Source organism: Amblyomma americanum, chromosome 1, assembly GCF_052857255.1.
Source record: "Amblyomma americanum isolate KBUSLIRL-KWMA chromosome 1, ASM5285725v1, whole genome shotgun sequence".
Lineage (NCBI taxonomy): Eukaryota > Metazoa > Arthropoda > Arachnida > Ixodida > Ixodidae > Amblyomma > Amblyomma americanum.
Genome location: NC_135497.1, coordinates 266984156 through 267003786, shown reverse-complemented (window position 1 = coordinate 267003786; position 19631 = coordinate 266984156). Strand labels below are relative to the sequence as shown.

Genomic DNA, 19631 nt, shown 5'->3' with positions numbered 1-19631 from the left:
GAGTCGCCATCGCCTATACTGCCGTGTACGCGTGTGTGGTTTCACGGGCCCCGTCAAGCTGTAAGCAATAGCTTTTTGCCTGTAAACCCGTCACTATCTTTCTCGGAAGTAAATAAAAAAGTAGAAATAATTGAAATAATCTACAGGGCACTAACATCTTTCTAAATTAAAAAGTTGCTTACGTTTGCCTGGCAGAAAAAAGGCGCGGTCAAAAAAAAAAGGAAGTATATTTTTGAAGAAAAAAAAAATCGGTAGCGGCAAAAGTCAGTCATCTTTAGAACCAAACAATTCCTAGCTAATTAAACGAATGATACCAAACAACCTTTAAATTAAGGCCGCAATCCCTGCCACAAGAATGTGGAAAAGAATCAGCACGTGATTGAAATAGACCAGACGCGCGACGCAGCCATACGCACCGTTGTGACGACGAAGGAAGAGGTTGGTGGTGGTAGTGGTTTTATTAAAAATAATAGTAAAAAGGAAGGAAAAGATGTTTGCTAGCCCCGGCATCTGCCATCGATACTGAAGCACCTGATCTGGGGCAGCGGAAATAAGGGATAGCAGGCAGAATGGAGAAAAGAAATGAAAGAGGTGAGGGGACAGGAAGAGAGGATATGGGGAGAAGTAATATGTACAAACTATTTACACAATAAAAAATGTGTCCAGGTTGTGAGCGTGATTAGTTCATGTTAGAGGAATTAAAACCCACGCGCGCACAGCACTGTGTTGGTTATAACTGGAGTGCGGCGTCCAGTTATTAATCGTTCAAGGTAGCACTCGCGGAGCGTTCGGTCACTGCGTGTAACTACCTGACGGAGAACAGACGGGACGTCAAGCCCGTGTGTTCGAGGAATGCACAGAGGCTCACCAAAGTTCGCTCACGAGTGCGCGCACTGCCCTGCAGCCACAATAGCGTCTTGAAGGAGTCTGGTTGTATGCCCTGCGCCCTATAGGCCGCGAGCATTTCGCGACGAGCATCGGCGAACGTGGCACAGTGAAGGAGCAGGTGTTCTAGTGTTTCCACTGCACCGCATCCGTCCCACACATCACTCGTCGCGATTCCGTGACGCACCCGTCGTTCCCCGGGCCACACGCAGCCAATGCGCGCGCGGAGGATCATTGCACGTTGTGACCGTGTAAGTGCGCGACAGCCGGTGATACTGTCAATGCGCTCACCTCCTGCTATGCGTGGGTCGGGGTGCTGCTTTCGGAGATGGTCGTGGATGGATGCACGCACGTCCTCCAGCGCAAGTGGCAGATCGCTGGCAGGTAGTTGGTGTGCAGCTGTCGCGAGGTCGTTAGCTTCTTCGTTGCCTGCGATGCCGCAGTGACCGGGAACCCACTGTGCACGCACGGCGCAGCCTCTCTGCGTTAGGCGCACGATGCTCGAGCGAATTTCCCGCACTACTGGGGTACCACGGCCGTTAGATTGCAGGCGGCTGAGGGCGGCGCGGGAGTCGCGCAGCAGAGAACTCCTGGGCGGCGAAGGGCCGAGTGTGAGCAGCAGGTCCAGCCCGAGCCGGATCCCCATCAACTCCGCCGTGGTGGAGGAGCCCAGGAAGGCTGCGTGTTGCTGGCTGTGCAGTCGCAGGACGGGGATGGTGGCCGCCGCAGCAAGGGAGCAGCTGTCGCGGGCCACTGAGCTGTCGGTGTACACGAGGAGATGGTCCTGGAGCTCCTCGTGTATGACGGCTCTGGGCAGCTGCTGCACAGCACAGAGGGGTGTGCTCCGCTTTTCCGCAATGTTGACGATCTCTCGCTGTACATCCGAGGCAGCAGGCCAGGGCGCGCAGGAGCCGTAGGGGGGTGGGCCTTGTGTCAATTTCTCATACTCGAGCAGCGCCGCACCCATTGGTGAGCCTGGGTGCGAGCGGATACGCTGCAGCAGCGAGCCGCCGTCCGGTGCGCGATGTGATTCAACGCCCTGCGCGCTGCTTGGAGCTCAAGTGGCCACGCTCCGGGCTCGGCCAACGTTGCGGCGCACTGCGAGTTTTTTGGGCAGGCCTAGGCACACGCGCATGGACTTGCGGTGCTGAAGCTCGAGTTTCTTCCAGCACGGCTTGCGCCGCGTGACGAGCGGCAGCGCATAGAACACCGCCCCCAAAGCTGCGGCATTGTATAGCCGCAGCGCGGCTTGCTGGGAGATGCCCTGGCCTCGAGCGGTTAGCTTGTGCACGGCGGCGGTGATCCTCTTCATCTGCAGACTGGCCTTGGTCGCTGCGGGGCGGAAGGAAAGGCGCCAGTCTATGTACAGGCCAAGGTACCGCACCGATTTACGCCAATGAATGGGAGTCCCGTCCAGTGACAGTGGTGCAAGGTGCGCGCGCGAGCGTGAAACGCAGGCCATGGCCACCGGTTAGTCCGCGCTCAGCGACAGACGCAAGGCCGCGCAAGCTGGCATCGATTGCGGTCAGGGCTCTCTCAAGACACCCCCGCACGCGGATCGCCTCGCCCGTTGGTCCCCGGCACCACAGAGCTATGTCGTCTGCATATATGGACATGTACACATGGTGTCGGCCGCTCGTGGGGAGGGAGGCCAGCACCACTGACATGGCCACATTAAACAGAAATGGTGATAGGACAGAGCCCTGCGGCACGCCCATGTCCACCGGGCGTGGCTTGGAGAGCTTATCCCCTACTCGTACGCGCATGGTGTGCCCGCTCAGGAAGCCATGAACGTATCGCAAAAGGCGCCCGCTCACACCAGCCCCCTCAAGCACCGCAAGAATTGGTGCGCGGTGAACGTTGTCAAAAGCGCCCAAGACGTCCAGTAGTAGCAGCGCGCAACCTGGCCTGCCGCCCTGGCACGCTCCAGCACTGTAACAACGTCCGATATAGAATCAGCCGTGCACCGCATCCCACGGAAACCCGTCTGCCGCTCGTCAAACATATCAGCCTCCGCAGCCCGCTCGTTCAGACGCTGCAACACCATATGCTCCATCAGCTTACCTGCCGCCGATTTTAATGCCACTGGCCGGTATCCGCTGAGCTCCGTAGGTGAGCGCCCTGCCTTTCGGATGGGACAAACGACCGTGGTTCTCCAATCCTCCGGTAGCTCTCCGCGTTCCCATACCAGGTTGATCTGCTGCAGGAGGATCTGTCGTTGCTGCGCATCCAGGTTTCGCAGCATCTGTTATGTCAGCCCGTCCGGTCCGGGCGCCGAGCGGCGGCGACAGCGCTGCAGAGCATTGTTCAGTTCCGCCGCGGTGAACGGCGCATCACATGGACCTTCCGAGGCGACGGGAGAGGGACTGGCGTCGCTTCTGGGGCTCTCAGGAGCAGCTATGTTAGCGGCGTTTGCGGGGCTTAGCGGCGCGAATCGATCGGCAAACCGCTCTGCCAACTCTACAAAGCTGAGCCCGCTGGAGATTGCGAGGGCGGCCAGCGGTTGACGGTTTGCCTGTGGTTCGGTGATGCGCCGCAGGGTGTCAAACAGCCTCCGCGAGCTGACATCTTCCTCCATCCTTTGGCATAGCGAAGCCCACTGCCGGCGGTATAGCTTGTTGGCGTGGCGGCGCGCTGCTGCGTCCAAGCGGTTGTAGACGGTCCAGTCGGCGGCTCTGTCAGTCCGTCGCGCCCGTCGCTCTGCGCGATCTCTCTTCTCGCGCAGATTGAGCAGCTTCATATCAGGTGCGGGCTGCCCTGCTCTTACCTCTGCTCGTTGGGTGGCTGCGAGAGCCCTTCGGACTAGACTTGAAAAGAAATCTGCGCCAGTGGCCGCCGCCTCGTCGACCGCCCGCCTGAACGCACTCCAGTTGGTAATGGAGTAGGCACGTTTGGGGCGCGCCTCCATCGCAGTGGGTTCAATTAGGATGGAGTAATGATCCGAGCCCCAGAGAGATGGTGATCGGCGCCATGTCGCCTCGATGCCTCTGGATGCGAAGGCAACGTCGATGCAGGAGCCGGTTGTTCCGCGTCGTCGAAAGGTGGGCTCGCCGGTGTTCAAGGGGGTGAGTCCCAGCTGCGTTGCTGCGTCGTGCAGGTCGTCTCCCCGCGCAGAGTGGCGCGCACTGCCCCACGCACTATGGTGGGCGTTAAAATCACCACAGATGATTTGGCGCGCGGCACAGCACGAAGACACAGCACGAAAACACAGCGCGTTCCACGCGACAGCTGGACGCGCTGGCCACCGACGTGTCAACACCACCGACGCGCACTGTCACCACCACGCACTCCTGGGCATCAGATGTCGCCGCCGCCGAGCCGACGAGGGTGTGCTGGACGTCCTGCCGCACGTATATCGCGCACCTTGATTTCCCGGGGCGATGAGATGTGACACAACAGGGCACTGCAGCACAGGTGGGTTCCTCGCACGTGGTGGCTGAGTGGTAGCCAATGTAGCCAGGTAGCCGCATCTGGGGCTCCCCGTCATGTGAACGTACGTACGTCTCCTGCAGCGCGATAACTTCCGGCGAATCCTGTGCGATGCGAACTCGCATTTCGGCGTACCGCGTCGCAAGTGAGCGCACGTTCCACTGCAGGATGGATGGTATGCGGGAGGGAGTCCGGCGGCTAGCCATCATGCTGGCTTATCTGTGCGGGAGCACCCGCTGCTTCTAAGCAAGCCCGGTGTCCATCGGTGCCCTCCGGGAAAAGTGCGCTGAGGGCGCGCAACGCCAGCTTTAGGCGCGCGATCTCCGCGTCCCGTGCGTCAGGGGGCTGGCCGTGAGAAGCGGCCGCAGGCTCGGGCCGCGCTGTACGGGACGCCAGGCAACCGGATCGCCGCTGCCGCTGCCGGCGCTGCCGTTGCTTCTGTGTCTGCTGCTGCTGCTGCTGCTGCTGCTGGGGTGTTCCCCTGACGACCTGCGCATAAGAAAGAGCGCGCGGCGTCTGCTGATGTTGCTGGGCTGGGGCCGCTGTCTCAGCCTGGACGACGGCTCGGACAACCCGCCTGGACATCGGGGCCATGGATGTGGCCATTAAAGTGGCCACGTGACGCTCTCGCTGCCAGTGCGGGCACGCTGGGTCAATGGCTGCGTGCCGCCCCCCGCAGTTAATGCAGCGGGGCTTGCTCGCGCAGGTACCAGGCTCGTGTGGCCCGCCGCAGCGCGTGCATCGGGCAGGAGCACGACACACCTCAGTGGCATGCCCCAGGCTGGCGCACTTGGCACACTGGAGCGGCCGGGGACGGCAGGGGCGGACCGCGAGCCTGCGCTTGAATGTGGTGATGAACGCCGGGGGTGTCGGCGCCGCAAGACGGAGAGCGAGTGTGCTGCCCGACAGAGACGCCGACACTATCGGTACCGCTGACTCCGCCGCCGCTAGCAGCTCCTCCGCCGTCCTGCGCCCGTCCACACCGAAGACCAGGCCGGAGCTTTGATTCCGAGGAGGAGGCTCCTTGGCGCAGGCCGGCACGCCGCGGATGACGGCCGTGGCTAGCAGGGCCTGGAGAGCATCGCTGCTCCCCGCGTCCACTGCCACCACATTCCGCCGCATGTTTACCCGGACGGCGAGGACGCCCGGGCGGGATCCGATCTCCTCGGCCAACTCCCAGCCCTGTTCCCTGGTGAAGGCGGTGCCCCGGTTCGCCGGCCGAAACAGCACCGTCCCCACCAGGCTGGACGGGACCTCCACGGCAGCCGCGGATCGCTCCAGGGCAGCTCTCCGACGCCGCTGCGCTTTAGTAGTGATAATGCGCCATGGGACCAGGCTGGCCCCAGCATCAGCGTCGCCGCTGCCTGCGGGGCATTGCCGCGGCGCGCCGCGGAGTTGGGCGCGCTCGGTGCCAGCAGACGAAGCCCCAGCCGCAGCCTGGTCTCGTGCGGCGGGATTTGGTGAGGTCGCACCCGTTTTTCTTCCGGACGCCGTCGCCCCACCAGCAACAGCAGCAGCATCAGCAGCAGGCTGGAGGTGGGCTCCATGGGGCTCCTGCTGGGAAGGCCCTGCTCCTTCGAGTGTGGAGGGAGAGGGAGCAGTGACGGTGGGGGGCCTTCGAGCTTCCCGCTTGGCCACCGCGATGTCCCTTTTGGTTTCCGAGTCCCTCTCCTCCTCGGACCCCGTTGAGCGTCGTCGTTTCCGGAGAGCAGACTCGTCCATTGGGGTGCACATGCTCTCCTCGGCTGCAGGTGTCCGCGGTGAGCCCGCAGCAGCAGCATCAGGGGGAGAGGGTATCACAGCCGGTTCCCCAGGAGCAGCAATGGCGGCAGGAAGCGCAGGGGTGGCCAGAAATGGCGGGCAGGGAGCCGCCATGGAGTTCTGCGTCTGGTGAGCGAGCGCCATGGCGTCCCGCAAGGCTAGAACGCGTGGGTCCGCCGGCGACACGTCCAAGGTCCCGATGACGGACTCAAGGTTCTCCGAGGTGGTGATGAGCGCCGCCGTCAGGCACCTCACCGTGTCCCGCAGATCAGCGATCTCGGCCTGCATTCGCCGAATGGTGCTGGACGACCTTCCTCTGGACGGCGTTCGTCTCCGTGATCGTGAGCGAGAGCGGCCTGCCCTGCGTTGCTGATTGTCACCGCCAAACACAGGCCTTCGCTCGTTCACGGTGTCTGTGGCCTCCATGGGGAGACCCCGCAACGCCGCGAAGCCTTAGGCCCAGCCAAGAAGCATAGTCAACCTACCTTTTAGAAGTTAAGTTCTACTTGCGCTGTCGTGGCTATCAGTAAACTGCGATACTTTTTCAATGACAAAATCAACACCTTCTACAAGTCGACCTCCGAGTGCAAAATTAGCGGTAAACATGGTGGAAGAATATCTCTACAGTGGAGGTAAATTATATTAATTACTGGTAAACAAACGGTTCACACTGACAGAAATCGCCGCAAAAAGTCAATAATTCATTCATCGAAAAATAAAAAAAAACGAGCCTTGCATACTGAAATAAACACCAAAAAAATTCAGCAGAATCTTTAAAAAACGAAAACCGTAATACCCAACCATGCGCCGAGCGAAGAAATATATTGGTGTATCGGTATTACTACGCTGTCCTCTACTATTTTGTTCGCCAATTAATCTCCGCTTTAGGCCAGCTAGCACATTATAGTTCTGCAAAACAGTGGGTTCGCTCTCACACCAGATTAAGGTACAGCAAGATGGGAATAAACTGCTTTCGTTAACAAAGCGGGCAGCCTACCCTGCGTACATTTTCTTAGACTGTGGAACGATGAAGTGACAATGACTCGCCCAGTTACACGCTTGCGGAACATAGATTACCTAACAACTAAAGCTACGCCATACCAGCCGGATGAAGTTTTGGTACTGCGTGTGCGCCAACACGTGTTTCAGCCAACGGTTTCAGCGCTTCAGCTAAAACTTCAGGTATACGATTTCGTGCTGCTACTGAAAGTACGAAGCTTCCCGAATAGCCAATTTTTTCGCTCAGAAGGCTAACATTCGCTTTTGTTGTCCACGCTGAAGATCTCGTACCGAAACGAAACACACATTCAATACCGACTCCACGCCATCGCCGAACAACGGTCAATCTCGCTGGCGCCATCGCTCGGCGACACACCGATATAGGCGCTCTCTCGCTCCGGCGCGCCACCCTAGAGGGTGCGACCATCGCTTATCCCAAGGGCGTCTACGTAGAGATACTTCACACACGATATCGAAACGGATTACAAATAATTGAAAGCTCAGCCAAAAACTAAGCAGTAGTTTGAATAAGAGAACCATAGTTCAAAATCGCTTTTGTCTCGCAGAAGCACACAAAAGTAGGCACGTTGATTCCTTCAGCAGAGGTTTTGAGCTGAATACATGCTTCCACTTGCACCAGTAAGGATGCCAGCCAGGATGAAGTGGCGGGCCGTACGAACGTCCATGTGTCCGCCTTTTGATCGCACCTTCCACGTGCTAATCTTTTATTAAAGATTGCCGTGGGAGGGGAGACCCTCACACGAGTTAATTTTTGTGAGGCCTCACTTTGGTTGAGGCCTAATACTGAAATCCAAAGAAAGAATTATGGACTAAAAATGGCACTACGAATGTGCAGCTCCTACATCGGTAGAGGAGATTTCTCCCCTCATGGTAGTGGCTTAGCGGGACTGGAGCACAACCAGAGGATGGGGGGGCAAAACACTCATAAAGAAATGATAAAGCTACAAAATTGGAATGTAATCTGCCAATAGAAAAGAAAAAATATATTAGCACCTTGTTTTATGAAAGAGGTAAGTCATTTTATTAAAACCTGGCAAATTTTGTATTTTTGCAACACTCTTGACCTGCCCCCTATTCATGAGTGTGCGGTGCATTACAGCGCGTCTTTGCAGGCCTTGTTTCGATACCCGGCCAGAGTGGCGGGAGCTTACGAAGCGATTTCTTATCGCCAGCTGTCTGCGATGGCGCGCCTGGTAAAGCGTATAAATTTAGCTCGCCGGTCTCAAAATGCTCCTTTTGCGAAGTTTTCGTCGTCCTTGCACGTCGCTTCTTTGTCACCGTTCGGTAAGATTTGCACCCCGCTGCACCGCTGCGGCAGTTTTCTCGGTTTTGTCGTTTCCTTCGGCGTGCGGCCAGTGCGAAGTCTTTTTCCGTCTTTGCACGCTTCGCGCTCTTCTTTTGAAGCGCTTAGCGCTTCATTTCAAGATGAGCTTGCGGCATGTGAAGAAACGATGCTCCGTGGTACACCAAGGTACACTGCGACAGCGTGGATAGTACCATTGGTGTCACGCTACACCGATTCCCGCTGGACTTTCACAGGTGAGCTCTTGACAGTGCCGTCTGCTCTAGGTATGCGCGATAGCTTCGATATGGTTTCGCCGGGCTGTTCGCTCGTGTTTCATAGCTGTAACCCGTTCGTGCGTAGTTGGCTTCATGTTTTCGGGGATATCTACCTTGTACCAGAGTTAAATACCGTTTAAGGGCACAGGGTAAGGTAAAATTAGAAAAAAATCGTTTTTTTTTCTTTTGGAATTTTAGAAGTTCAATTCTTTCTACACATGTTCCATGATCGCACTTTCCTCAGAAAGCCATATTTACGGCTGAAAAACGCTTTTTCCGAAACCAAGTAGTGAGCGGCCACGCCCCCTTTCAGGATTAACGTCAATTTTTTCAACCAAAAAGTCCACCACCTGATTTCAAAACTTGTCTAAAATCAGCTACATATAAAAAATTGTCTGGCAACTATTGTACAGCTCCTCTTTTTTAGCCAAGACAATCCTGAGACGCTTTGCACGTTTTTTCCACGTTTCTGCAACCTTCATGCAGCTGCGTCCGAGTGCTATCCCTTTCGATCAGTATTGTAAATTGTGCCGGTGTTGGTTGCTGCTGATAAGTTGAGATGCCCAGGGCAAAGAAGGCCTTCGTCAGGCGTGAATTTCACGGCAACCGCTACGCTCATCGTGAAAAAGCAAAAGGATGTCCACGACCGAATGAGATCCCGAACGCCGAACGCGCCAGCTCCTCGACATCGAAGCTTTCAAGATTTTCTCTGTGCTTCCAGGAAGAGGATGTGCTACAGAGCAGCAGCCAATATGCCTTAATGGGCATGGACGGCATTTGTGCCGCAATTACACAGATTTGTGTGTGCAGAGAGTGCGGTGGAAGTGATGAGCTCATCGAAATTGTGACAAAACGGGTAGGTGTTGCAAGCGTTTACAGTTTGAACTGTGAAGTGTGTAGTGCCGCACAACGATTTGAGACGTCGAAGAAAACTACTTCTGGCCTCTATGAAGCCAACCTCAGGTTAGTGTATGCCTTGAGGTCCATTGGTAAGGGAATGGCTGCAGGAAATATACTCTGTGCTATGCTAAACCTTCCTAAGCCGCCGACAAAGTTTGCGAAATACAATCAAGAGCTTCTAGGTCACATCGAAGCTGCTGCTCAGGAGTCGATGAAAAGGGCAGCTGACGAAGCTGTGCAGCTGAATGAGGGGGATAAAGACATCGCAGTTGCTCTTGATGGAAGCTGGCAGAAGCGAGGCCAGACTTCCAATAACGGCATAGTCTCTGCGACCAGTGTAGACTCTGGGAAAATGCTGGATGTGGAGGTTTTGTCTAAACGTTGTCCAAAGTGCAGCATCAAGGGTACAAACAGTGACCCCCTTCATAGAGAGGTGTGCCAAAACAACTACCAAGGCACCAGCGGTGGAATGGAAGTCGCAGGAGCAGTGAAAATTTTCGGCAGGAGTGAGGAGATTCACGGCGTTCGATACGTCAAATACCTTGGGGATGGTGACAGCAAGGTTCTTATGGCTGTGAAGGCACAAATGCCATATAGTGATTCCGTTGAAATATCCAAGGTTGAGTGCATAGGGCACGTGCAAAAAAGGATGGGCACAAGGTTACGAAGGCTAAAAAAAGGAAACAAAGCAGGAAAACTCTCTGATGGAAAGAGCCTCTCGGGCCGAGGCCGACTGACTGATGCAGTAATAGACAAGCTCCAGACGTACTATGGTTTGGCCATCAGAAGAAATGTAGGAAACCTGGATGAAATGCGAAAGGCCGTTTGGGCAACCTTCTTCCACTTATCGGCCACAGACGATGACCCATGCCATGGACTTTGCCCAAAGGGACCTGATACGTGGTGTGCCTTCAACAGAAGTCAGTCAGAGGGCAAGCCATTTTTCCACAAGGAGAGTTTGCCTGCATCTGTCTTGGAGGCTATCAAAGCCATTTATAGGGAGCTATCGAAGGCTGAGCTCCTAGAGAAGTGCCTGCATGGGCGAACTCAAAATGCAAATGAGTCGTTCAACCATGTTGTTTGGGAACGCGCGCCAAAGAATGTGTTTGTTAGGCTTCGGACCCTACGGATGGCAACACTGGATGCTGTTCTTTCATTTAATGATGGTAGCAGCGCACGGGCCAACGTTTTGAAGGCGTGTGGATTGAACCCAGGGAGCAACACCATCAAGTGGCTGAGGGAAGCTGACCATAAGCGCATGTACTTTGCGGATCGAGCAACACGACAGCTTACAAAAGAGGCCCGACAGTCAAAACGACAAGCCGAAAAGCGAAAAAATGACGGCGACAGTGACTACGAAGCAGGGGGCTATTAAACCCATTACTATGGAGGCGTTTCTGCGAAAAGAAAATGGTTTTTCACATCTTTTTTCTCTTTACGCTCTATTATCTCAAAACAGTGTTTTTTCTTACAAAGTTACCATTATTTCCAATGCCTTTCAAGACAGACGGCTGATTTTTTTTTTGCAATCATCTACATAAGTGTTGCCAACTACTGAACTAGAATTAAGGAATTTCACTGAGCAGTTATTCTGTTATGAATTTTGAAATGCGCTAAGAAAGGCCAGATTTGTGTACTACCGGAAAAAATTTTATTAAAAATCGAATTTTCAACACATTTCAAATATTCTAGTTCAGTAAAAAGAGCACAAAATTTGGCAAACAATGGTATATGTATTATTAGGCTACTGTTATTAGTTAGTGAGAAACATGTACCTCAACATGGCCTAAAATGCATGGGAAGTATAGGGCTTACCCTGTGCCCTTAACTATATATATATATATATATATATATATATATATATATATATATATATATATATATATATATATATATATATATATATATATATATATATATATATATATAGTCGGTCTGTGAGAGCAGCGACTCTGACCATTGTATTAATTTTAGCGCGCGCTAGCAATCTATACAGGATTTACGTGCTCGAATGTGTTGTATCGTAGTAATGATAATTAGCAATGAAACAGTACACGTAGCATACGGTCGAGCCGATCTGTATTCTCCTACTTCGTCGTCCTCTCTCCCCCCATGCGCGCGAGTGCGTGCAGCGCACTTGCCACACTTCATCTTTATCACATTTCCGCCGCACTTGAAAAAACAATGTCTAGCGGATGTCATAGTCTTTGAACCATGTGGGCCGCTTCTTTTTGCGAGTACTTCGGGGAGGCGGCGCAGGAGGTGAAGCCGCAGTTGCCGCTGTGGATTTACTACACGAGGGTTGAGGAGCGGCTGCCGATTCCGGAGCGGGCGGAACGGCTGGCATCATATGGATTGAAGGCGCGTCCGAAGAAGGACCCTGGACCACGGTTCCGGTCTGTGGACTGGGCGGAGGCATACGGTTGCCGTCGATAGGCGGCGAAATATCAGCGAAAAGGGCCGCTGGAGCTGAGGAGGACAGTTGCTGCTGAACTACTTCTGGGCGAACCGCAGAAAACTTGGACGAGTGCCACACTCGCCCATCATCCAGCAGATAAGATGCAGGTCCACGCTGCTCCACAACCTTCCGAGGCTCCGAAAACCGAGCTGACAGTTTGCCTCGCACATTTGGTTTGCGGACACGCACGTACTGGCCAATCTGAAAGTCACGACACTGGGCGCCACTCCGCTGGTCCGCATAAAGCTTGTATTGCGCTTGTTTCTCGTCAAGCCTCTCCCGCAAAAGCTTAAGCGCTTTTGTCGGATCCATTGAGAAGGACTGATCCGGCAGTCCTACGACGTTAAGTCTTGTGCGGGGCAACCGGCCATGAAGTAGGACAGCTGGTGCAATTCCTGTCGTGGCATGGGGCGTACAGCGGTAGACACCGAGGTAGTCCACAATCGCTGTACGTAGGTCGCGTCGCTCGCACAGAGCTAGCTGAATGTAGGACTTAAGCACTCGATTGAATCGTTCAACGAGTCCATTAGCTTGGGGATGGTACACTGAAGAGTAGCAATGGCGTATCCCCCGTTCGCGGAGGAAAGTTTGCATGGCCATCGATGAAAATTGAGGTCCGTGGCCAGAGACAATCTCTTGAGGGTAACCCTCACGAGCGAAGAGGCCAAGCAGGAATTCTTGAACGGTTTGAGTTGTGATGGCATCAGCGAAGACAACTTCTGGCCACTTACTGTAATAATCCATGAGAGTATTCGCGAAGCGGCAGCCACTGGGAGCTTGGTCGAAAGGCCCCACGATATCAATGGCAACCTTATCCCAAGGTTTCTCTGGGAAGGCGACAGGTTGCAGAGGAGCTGCCACCGGACGAGCCGATTTGTCACAGGACTGGCACACGACGCATGTCCGTACCATTTCTTCGACGTGCTCGTCCATTCGCGGCCACCAGTAGAGCTCTCGCAGTCGACTTTTCGTGCGGCTGATCCCGGGGTGTGACTCGTGCGCGATGTCCATGAGGCGTCGTTGCAAACTTTCGGGAACGACGAGCCTGTCACCTCGGTACAAGACGCCTTGCACGACGGACAGCTCCGAGCGCAGGAGATAGTATGGCCTAAGGTTCTCCGGTAGGGATTTCTTGTCCGGCCATGTCGCCGATGTAAACTGAATGGCTTGAGCAACTGCCGCGTCGCTGATGGTTGCCTCTTGAAGCTCTTGTAGAGTCACGGCTGGCGATAGCAGGCAGACGAAGTCGTCGTCACTGGCGTCGAACTCACTGGGCTCACTGCACGATGTGGTCGGTAAGGGAAGGCGAGACAGAGCATCCGCAACAGAGTTGTCATTGCCTTTGCGGTACTCTACAGTGTAGTTGTAGCACAACAGGCGAGCCGACCAACGTGAAATTCGCAACGGCCGATGGCCCGTTCCTTTCGTCGACAGCAAAATGACAAGTGCACTGTGGTCGGTGCGTAGAACAAAAGGCCGGCCCCACAAATACACGTGCCACCGTTCGCACGCCCAAACGCAAGCTAGGGCCTCACGTTCGCCAACAGAGTACTTTCTTTCTTGGGGTGTCAAGGTACGGGAGGCAAACGCAACAGTTTGCAGGGAATGGCCGTTGCCTTGCTGAAGCACTGCACCAAGGCCATATCCGGAAGCGTCAGTCGTTACGACCACGGGAAGGGCAGGATCAAAAAAATGCAACACGTCACATGACGTCAACATGGACTTCAGTAGTTTGAAGCTTGAATCCGCAGCAGCAGTCCAAGTGAAGGCAGAGTCGCTGCCTCGAAGTAGGGCGCGCATAGGCTCAACGACGTCGGAGTAATGCGGGATAAACTTGGAGTAGAAACCCGCAAGTCCAAGGAGGGAGCGAAGCTTGCTGATGTTAGATGGAGTCGGAGCCTTCGTAATCGCCTCGATGGCAGAAGAAAGCGGAAACAGTCCTTCACCGCTGACAACATGCCCCAAGAAAGTGAGCTTCGGAACATCGAAGACACATTTGTGGTTGAGCTTTAGTCCGGCTTGGGACAGGCGCTCGAGAACAGCACGAAGGTTGGTCAGGTGCTCCTGTCGGGAGGTGCCATGGACTATGATGTCGTCGATGTAGAAGAGGACACCTTTGCACCCTTTTAAAATTAATTGCATCATCTTCTGAAAAGCCGAAGGCGCCGAAGCAAGGCCGAAACACACTCGTTTGAAGCGGAAGAGGCCATCATGGGTAATGAATGTGGTCAATTCCCGACTCTCAGGGCTAAGTGGTACTTGATGGTAAGCCGAGGCAAGGTCCAACTTCGAAAAACGCTGTGACCCGGCCAAGCTATGTAGAAGTTCTTCCGTTTGAGGCAAAGGAAAACTGTCGACCACAATAGCCTTGTTCGGCTCACGCAAATCGACGCACATTCGGATGGAGCCATCTTTTTTCCGAGCCACGACTATGGGTGAAATCCACTTGGAAGCGTCGACCCGTTCAATGATGTCTTGAGCTTCAAGCTTCTGGAGTTCCTCGGACACCTGCTGACGAATGGCAAACGGCAGCCGTCGGAGCTTGCAAGCAACAGGAGAAACGGAATCCTGCACTCTGACTTTGTGCACGTAGCCACGAGCAACTCCGAGTTCCTTGGAGAAGAGATGTTCGAAGTGTGGACGTAGCTCAGGAGGTAACAGGGGCGTATCAGATGTCATGGAAAGACATTTCAACGATGCACCTTTGATCTTCATTTGTAGAGCGGCAATGGAATCCAGGCCCAGCAGCGTTGTGCCTCCCGAGACAACGTACAACAGGATGCAGGCGGTACGGTCGTGAAACTTTGCTATGGCAACAAAACACCCTTGGACTATAATCCGAGACTTAGAATAGTCCAATAGTTGAACTGCAGTTGATTTAAGCGGGAAACATTTAGCGAAGAATCGGTGGTATAGATCTTCAGAAATAATTGACACAGATGAGCCGGTGTCAATCAGGAAGCGGATGAACTTGCCTTCAATCAGGACTGAGGCGAAAATTCCGTGTTTTTGACTTTCAACATTGAGAATAGACGCACTGCTGGAGCCATCCGGCATCGACGATGTGTCAGCAGCATCTGCAACTTGCTGAACTTGAACAGGACGGTCGGACGACTTGCAGAGAGAGTCGAAATGGCCCACCTTGCCGCATCGACGACACTTGCGGTTGCGGGCTCGGCATGCAGGGTTGTTCGCTAGGTGAGTTGTAGAACCGCAGCGGTAGCACATGCGCGCTGGTATTGCAGCAGCAGGTTGGGATGGTTGACTTTGGCACTTGCAGCAATGGGCCAGAGGTGGTGTTTGTCTCAATCCGCGCTCGCATCTCACACGATGTACTGGAGCGTCCTCCTCAGCCAATTCCCTGGCTTCCCGGGAAGCTTGCTCACACTGTCGAGCAAGGAGCATGGCGCGCGACAGAGTCAAGGAGGAGCCTTCCATGAGTAGGCGCTCACGCAGATGGCAACTCGAGGTCTCCACCAGCTGGTCCCTGATCATATCGTCCGCCATGGTCCCAAACCCGCAGTCGCCGACAAGGATGCGAAGGACAGCGACGTACTCATCGGTTGTCTCTCCTGGAGCCTGAACTCGACGGCGAAAGCGATGACGTGCGGCGATTACATTCACGGACGATTTGTAATGCTCCGACAGGATGGATATCGCCGCATCAAATTCGTCAAGGCGGGGCGCCTCGTCACCGGAGTGCGAAGCCGCAGCTGTAGGCGCTGGAGTGGACGACGGCGTCGCCAATGTATAAAAAATGCGCTGACCTTCCAGTCCGAGGCAATTCAGCAGGATGGCCTTCCGCCTGTCCGCGCCCAGAGTAGAGGCACCAGAGGCCAGCATGTAATTCCGGAACACCAGCCCCCATTGCTCCCATGGAAGGGCAGGACGACCAGGAGTCGGCAGGAAGGGTGGTGGTGGCTGAAGCCCAGAAAAGCTCATGACGGATGGTGAGCAGGCCACGTGAAGGTCCCGAATCAAAACAGCATCCTCGTCGCCAAAATATGTTGTATCGTAGTAATGATAATTAGCAATGAAACAGTACACGTAGCATACGGTCGAGCCGATCTGTATTCTCCTATTTCGTCGTCCTCTCTCCCCCCATGCGCGCGAGTGCGTGCAGCGCACTTGCCACACTTCATCTTTATCACAGAATGCATGAAGTCGCGTATCCGAGATGCTCGCTCAGCCGCGGGCACAACCCGCACAGTTTTCTTTGACAACTTTCGCTGCAGAGAGGGAAAAAAAAAGGCATTCCGATCCAAGATTAGGTCGCGTTCTCTCAGAAAAAGTGACATTTCATGCTTGTCGAAGGGCAGTCAAACCGGAAAAGCGGGCTTTCAGCGATTAGCTCGCTTCAGCTGCTCCATCTTGGGGGTCCAGATCGGCAGGGTGGGAGCTTTTTTCGACGGGCGTCGAGCGCACGCCGTCGGGCGAAATCGCGGCGCCGACCTGCCACCGTAAAAATTGGCAGTGGCTTAACTAAGGGTTCGACACCATAACTGTACCACATATGCATGGTCATACACGGCTATCCTTGTTTGGGCTGAAGGTCGTTAAAGGTTGTGCTGCCTACCCGGACTGGTTTACCGAGCGTAGGGGAGCGTTTCGCTTCAAAACGCTCCATGTATATCCCGGCGACGAGCTATGGATGCCGGCTCATCCCACATCATCATCATCATCATCATCATCATCATCATCATCATCATCATCATCATCATCATCATCATCATCATCATCATCATCATCATCATCATCATCATCATCATCATCATCATCATGACTACGCCCACTCCCACTGCAGGACAAATGCCTCGCCCATGTCTCTCCAATGAACCCTGTTCTTTGCCAGCTGCGTCCAGCGTTCCCGCAAACTTCTTGCGGGCATACGGCGTAAGCGGATCATGGTATTGAAACGTCACGCTCACAAATTTTGCTCTTAGTGCCTGGTGCTGTTTTTGCACGTCGGGGGTGTAGCTCAGATGGTAGAGCGCTCGCTTAGCATGCGAGAGGTACGGGGATCGATACCCCGCACCTCCACTTTTATTTTTTGCGCCCCCTTCCTCTTTTTTTTTTAACGCGAAGAAATGTTTCCAATTTACGTAGTCCGTTAAAAAAAAAGTACGCGACATCACGGACGCCACGATGGAGCTCCATATGCAGCTCATGGAAAAATTCCCAGCTGGTTCTAGTTGGTTCGAACTGGGACCAACTGGAAATAGTTCTATAAACCAGCTAGACTGGTTAAAAATTGGGCCACAGAGAAACGACGCTGGGACATTCGTGGTAGTGCACATTGTGCGGTGAAGGGAACGAGGGGTGAAATTTTTGTTAGGCATATATGATGCCTCCTTGACAGTGCTCTTCACAAAAATAAAATTATTGATCAAAATGCTGTGGGCGGCATTTCAAGGGCCCATAGTGGGCTGCACTATCATGAAACATCCTCCTCATCAACTTCTGAACGAATAGCGCTCGGCAGATTTTTCCGTGGCCCTTCAATGTTACGGAACGGCGAATGCCGTCCATTGCTTCCTTTGATGCGCCGTCACCGTCTTCCAAAACTGACGTTTCCGCCGTGCATCTGTTATATTAAACATAGCGGCAACTATGATGTAGACTCAAGCCAACCATACATTATCGAAGTTGAACTGTCCGCTAGGGCAAGGCCTGCAAAGAACAGTGCTTGCTTAATAGGGCAAAGAAAAGGAGACATATGAGCTGTCGGCGCGCACGTGGTCTGCTCCTACTCCCTAGCCACTGATTCCAAAATATTTGCCTCCAAGGTTTCAAGTCAGTTCAAGTAATTAAGCGTTCAAGATGGTGCCGAGCCTGTGACTTAAACTCTGCAATCAACGACGCTTAAAAATAATGTCTCCCCTTGCATAAAATGATGCGTAAAACAGGACTCAAGTCGCTTCCTCTCTCTCCCTTTTTATTTCCTTCTACAGCTGTGCTCGCATCACTAGACTTCCCCCTTCAAAATGCGGTCTCCGCAGCCGGGACTCGATCCCGCGATCTGTGGACTCAGTGACGGAAGGTGTGTGTGCGCGCGGGCGTTTATTCACCAAAATCAAAACTCCCGCTTTAACGTGACGTCATTAACTTGAGACCAGATGCCGAGGGAGGAAGTCCCGCTACAGCTACTGCGTTGCGGCGTAATGAATATGTTAGCTGGGCCAATTTAAAGATGTGGCACGTTTGTAAGGCTTACCAGCGCTTCTGTTCTAAAGGTTAAAGAAGGCTCAATAAATTTTGACGCCATCTGCGAATAAAAGTGTCGACTACTACATGTGCTGCCCTCTGCCATTTAGTTTTGGAGCCGCATCTTTGGCGCTTCCGGCTGCCGGTGGAGCCAGCGTTTCCGCTTGCGTGGTGTGCCGGTGTGTGGACCGCGTTTGATACAAGGCGGATTTAAAGTGGTGGCGAAGGCTGGGCCGAAAAGTGGTTTAGCGCGACTGGAGCACAACCAGAGGATGGGGGGCAAAACACTCATATAAAGAAATGATAAAGCTACAAAATTGGAATGTAATCTGCCAATAGAAAAAAATATATATTAGCACCTTGTTTTATGAAAGAGGTAAGTCATTTTATTAAAACCTGGCAAATTTTGTATTTTTGCAACACTCTTGACCTGCCCCCTATTCATGAGTGTGCGGTGCATTACAGCGCATCTTTGCAGGCCTTGTTTCGATACCCGGCTAACCCGGCCACAGTGGCGGGAGCTTCAAGGCGGATTTATAGTGGTGGCGAAGGCTGGGCCGAAAAGTGGTTTAGCGCGACTGCAGCACAACCAGAGGATGGGGGGCAAAACACTCATATAAATAAATGATAAAACTACAAAATTGGAATGTAATCTGCCAATAGAAAAGAAAAAATATATTAGCACCTTGTTTTATGAAAGAGGTAAGTCATTTTATTAAAACCTGGCAAATTTTGTATTTTTGCAACACTCTTGACCTGCCCCCTATTCATGAGTGTGCGGTGCATTACAGCGCGTCTTTGCAGGCCTTGTTTCGATACCCGGCTAACCCGGCCACAGTGGCGGGAGCTCACGAAGCGATTTCTTATCGCCAGCTGTCTGCGATGGGGCGCCTGGTAAAGCGTATAAATTTAGCTCGCCGGTCTCAAAATGCTCCTTTTGCGAAGTTTTCGTCGTCCTTGCACGTCGCTTCTTTGTCACCGTTCGGTAAGATTTGCACCCCGCTGCACCGCTGCGGCAGTTTTCTCGATTTTGTCGTTTCCTACGGCGTGCGGCCAGTGCGAAGCCTTTTTCCGTCTTTGCACGCTTCGCGCTCTTCTTTTGAAGCGCTTAGCGCTTCATTTCAAGATGAGCTTGCGGCATGTGAAGAAACGATGCTCCGTGGTAGACTGCGACAGCGTGGATAGTACCATTGGTGTCACGCTACACCGATTCCCGCTGGACTTTCACAGGTGTGTCGTCTGGTCTAGGTATGCGCGATAGCTTCGATATGGTTTCGCCGGGCTGTTCGCTCGTGTTTCATAGCTGTAACCCGTTCGTGCGTACTTGGCTTCATGTTTTCGGGGATATTTATGTACTACACTGCAGGGCACACACTTTCAGTGCTGAGGTGTGCGAATGTCCTTGCCCCGCGAA

The 19631-nt window shown here is 53.5% G+C and overlaps 1 non-coding gene across 1 annotated transcript; it reads left to right on the top strand.

The window, feature by feature from the left end:
• Positions 1-16980: 16980 nt before the first annotated feature.
• On the top strand, positions 16981-17053 carry TRNAA-AGC (transfer RNA alanine (anticodon AGC)). The gene has a single exon. It is a non-coding gene; the product is annotated as a tRNA-Ala (tRNA).
• The last annotated feature ends 2578 nt before the right edge of the window (positions 17054-19631 follow it).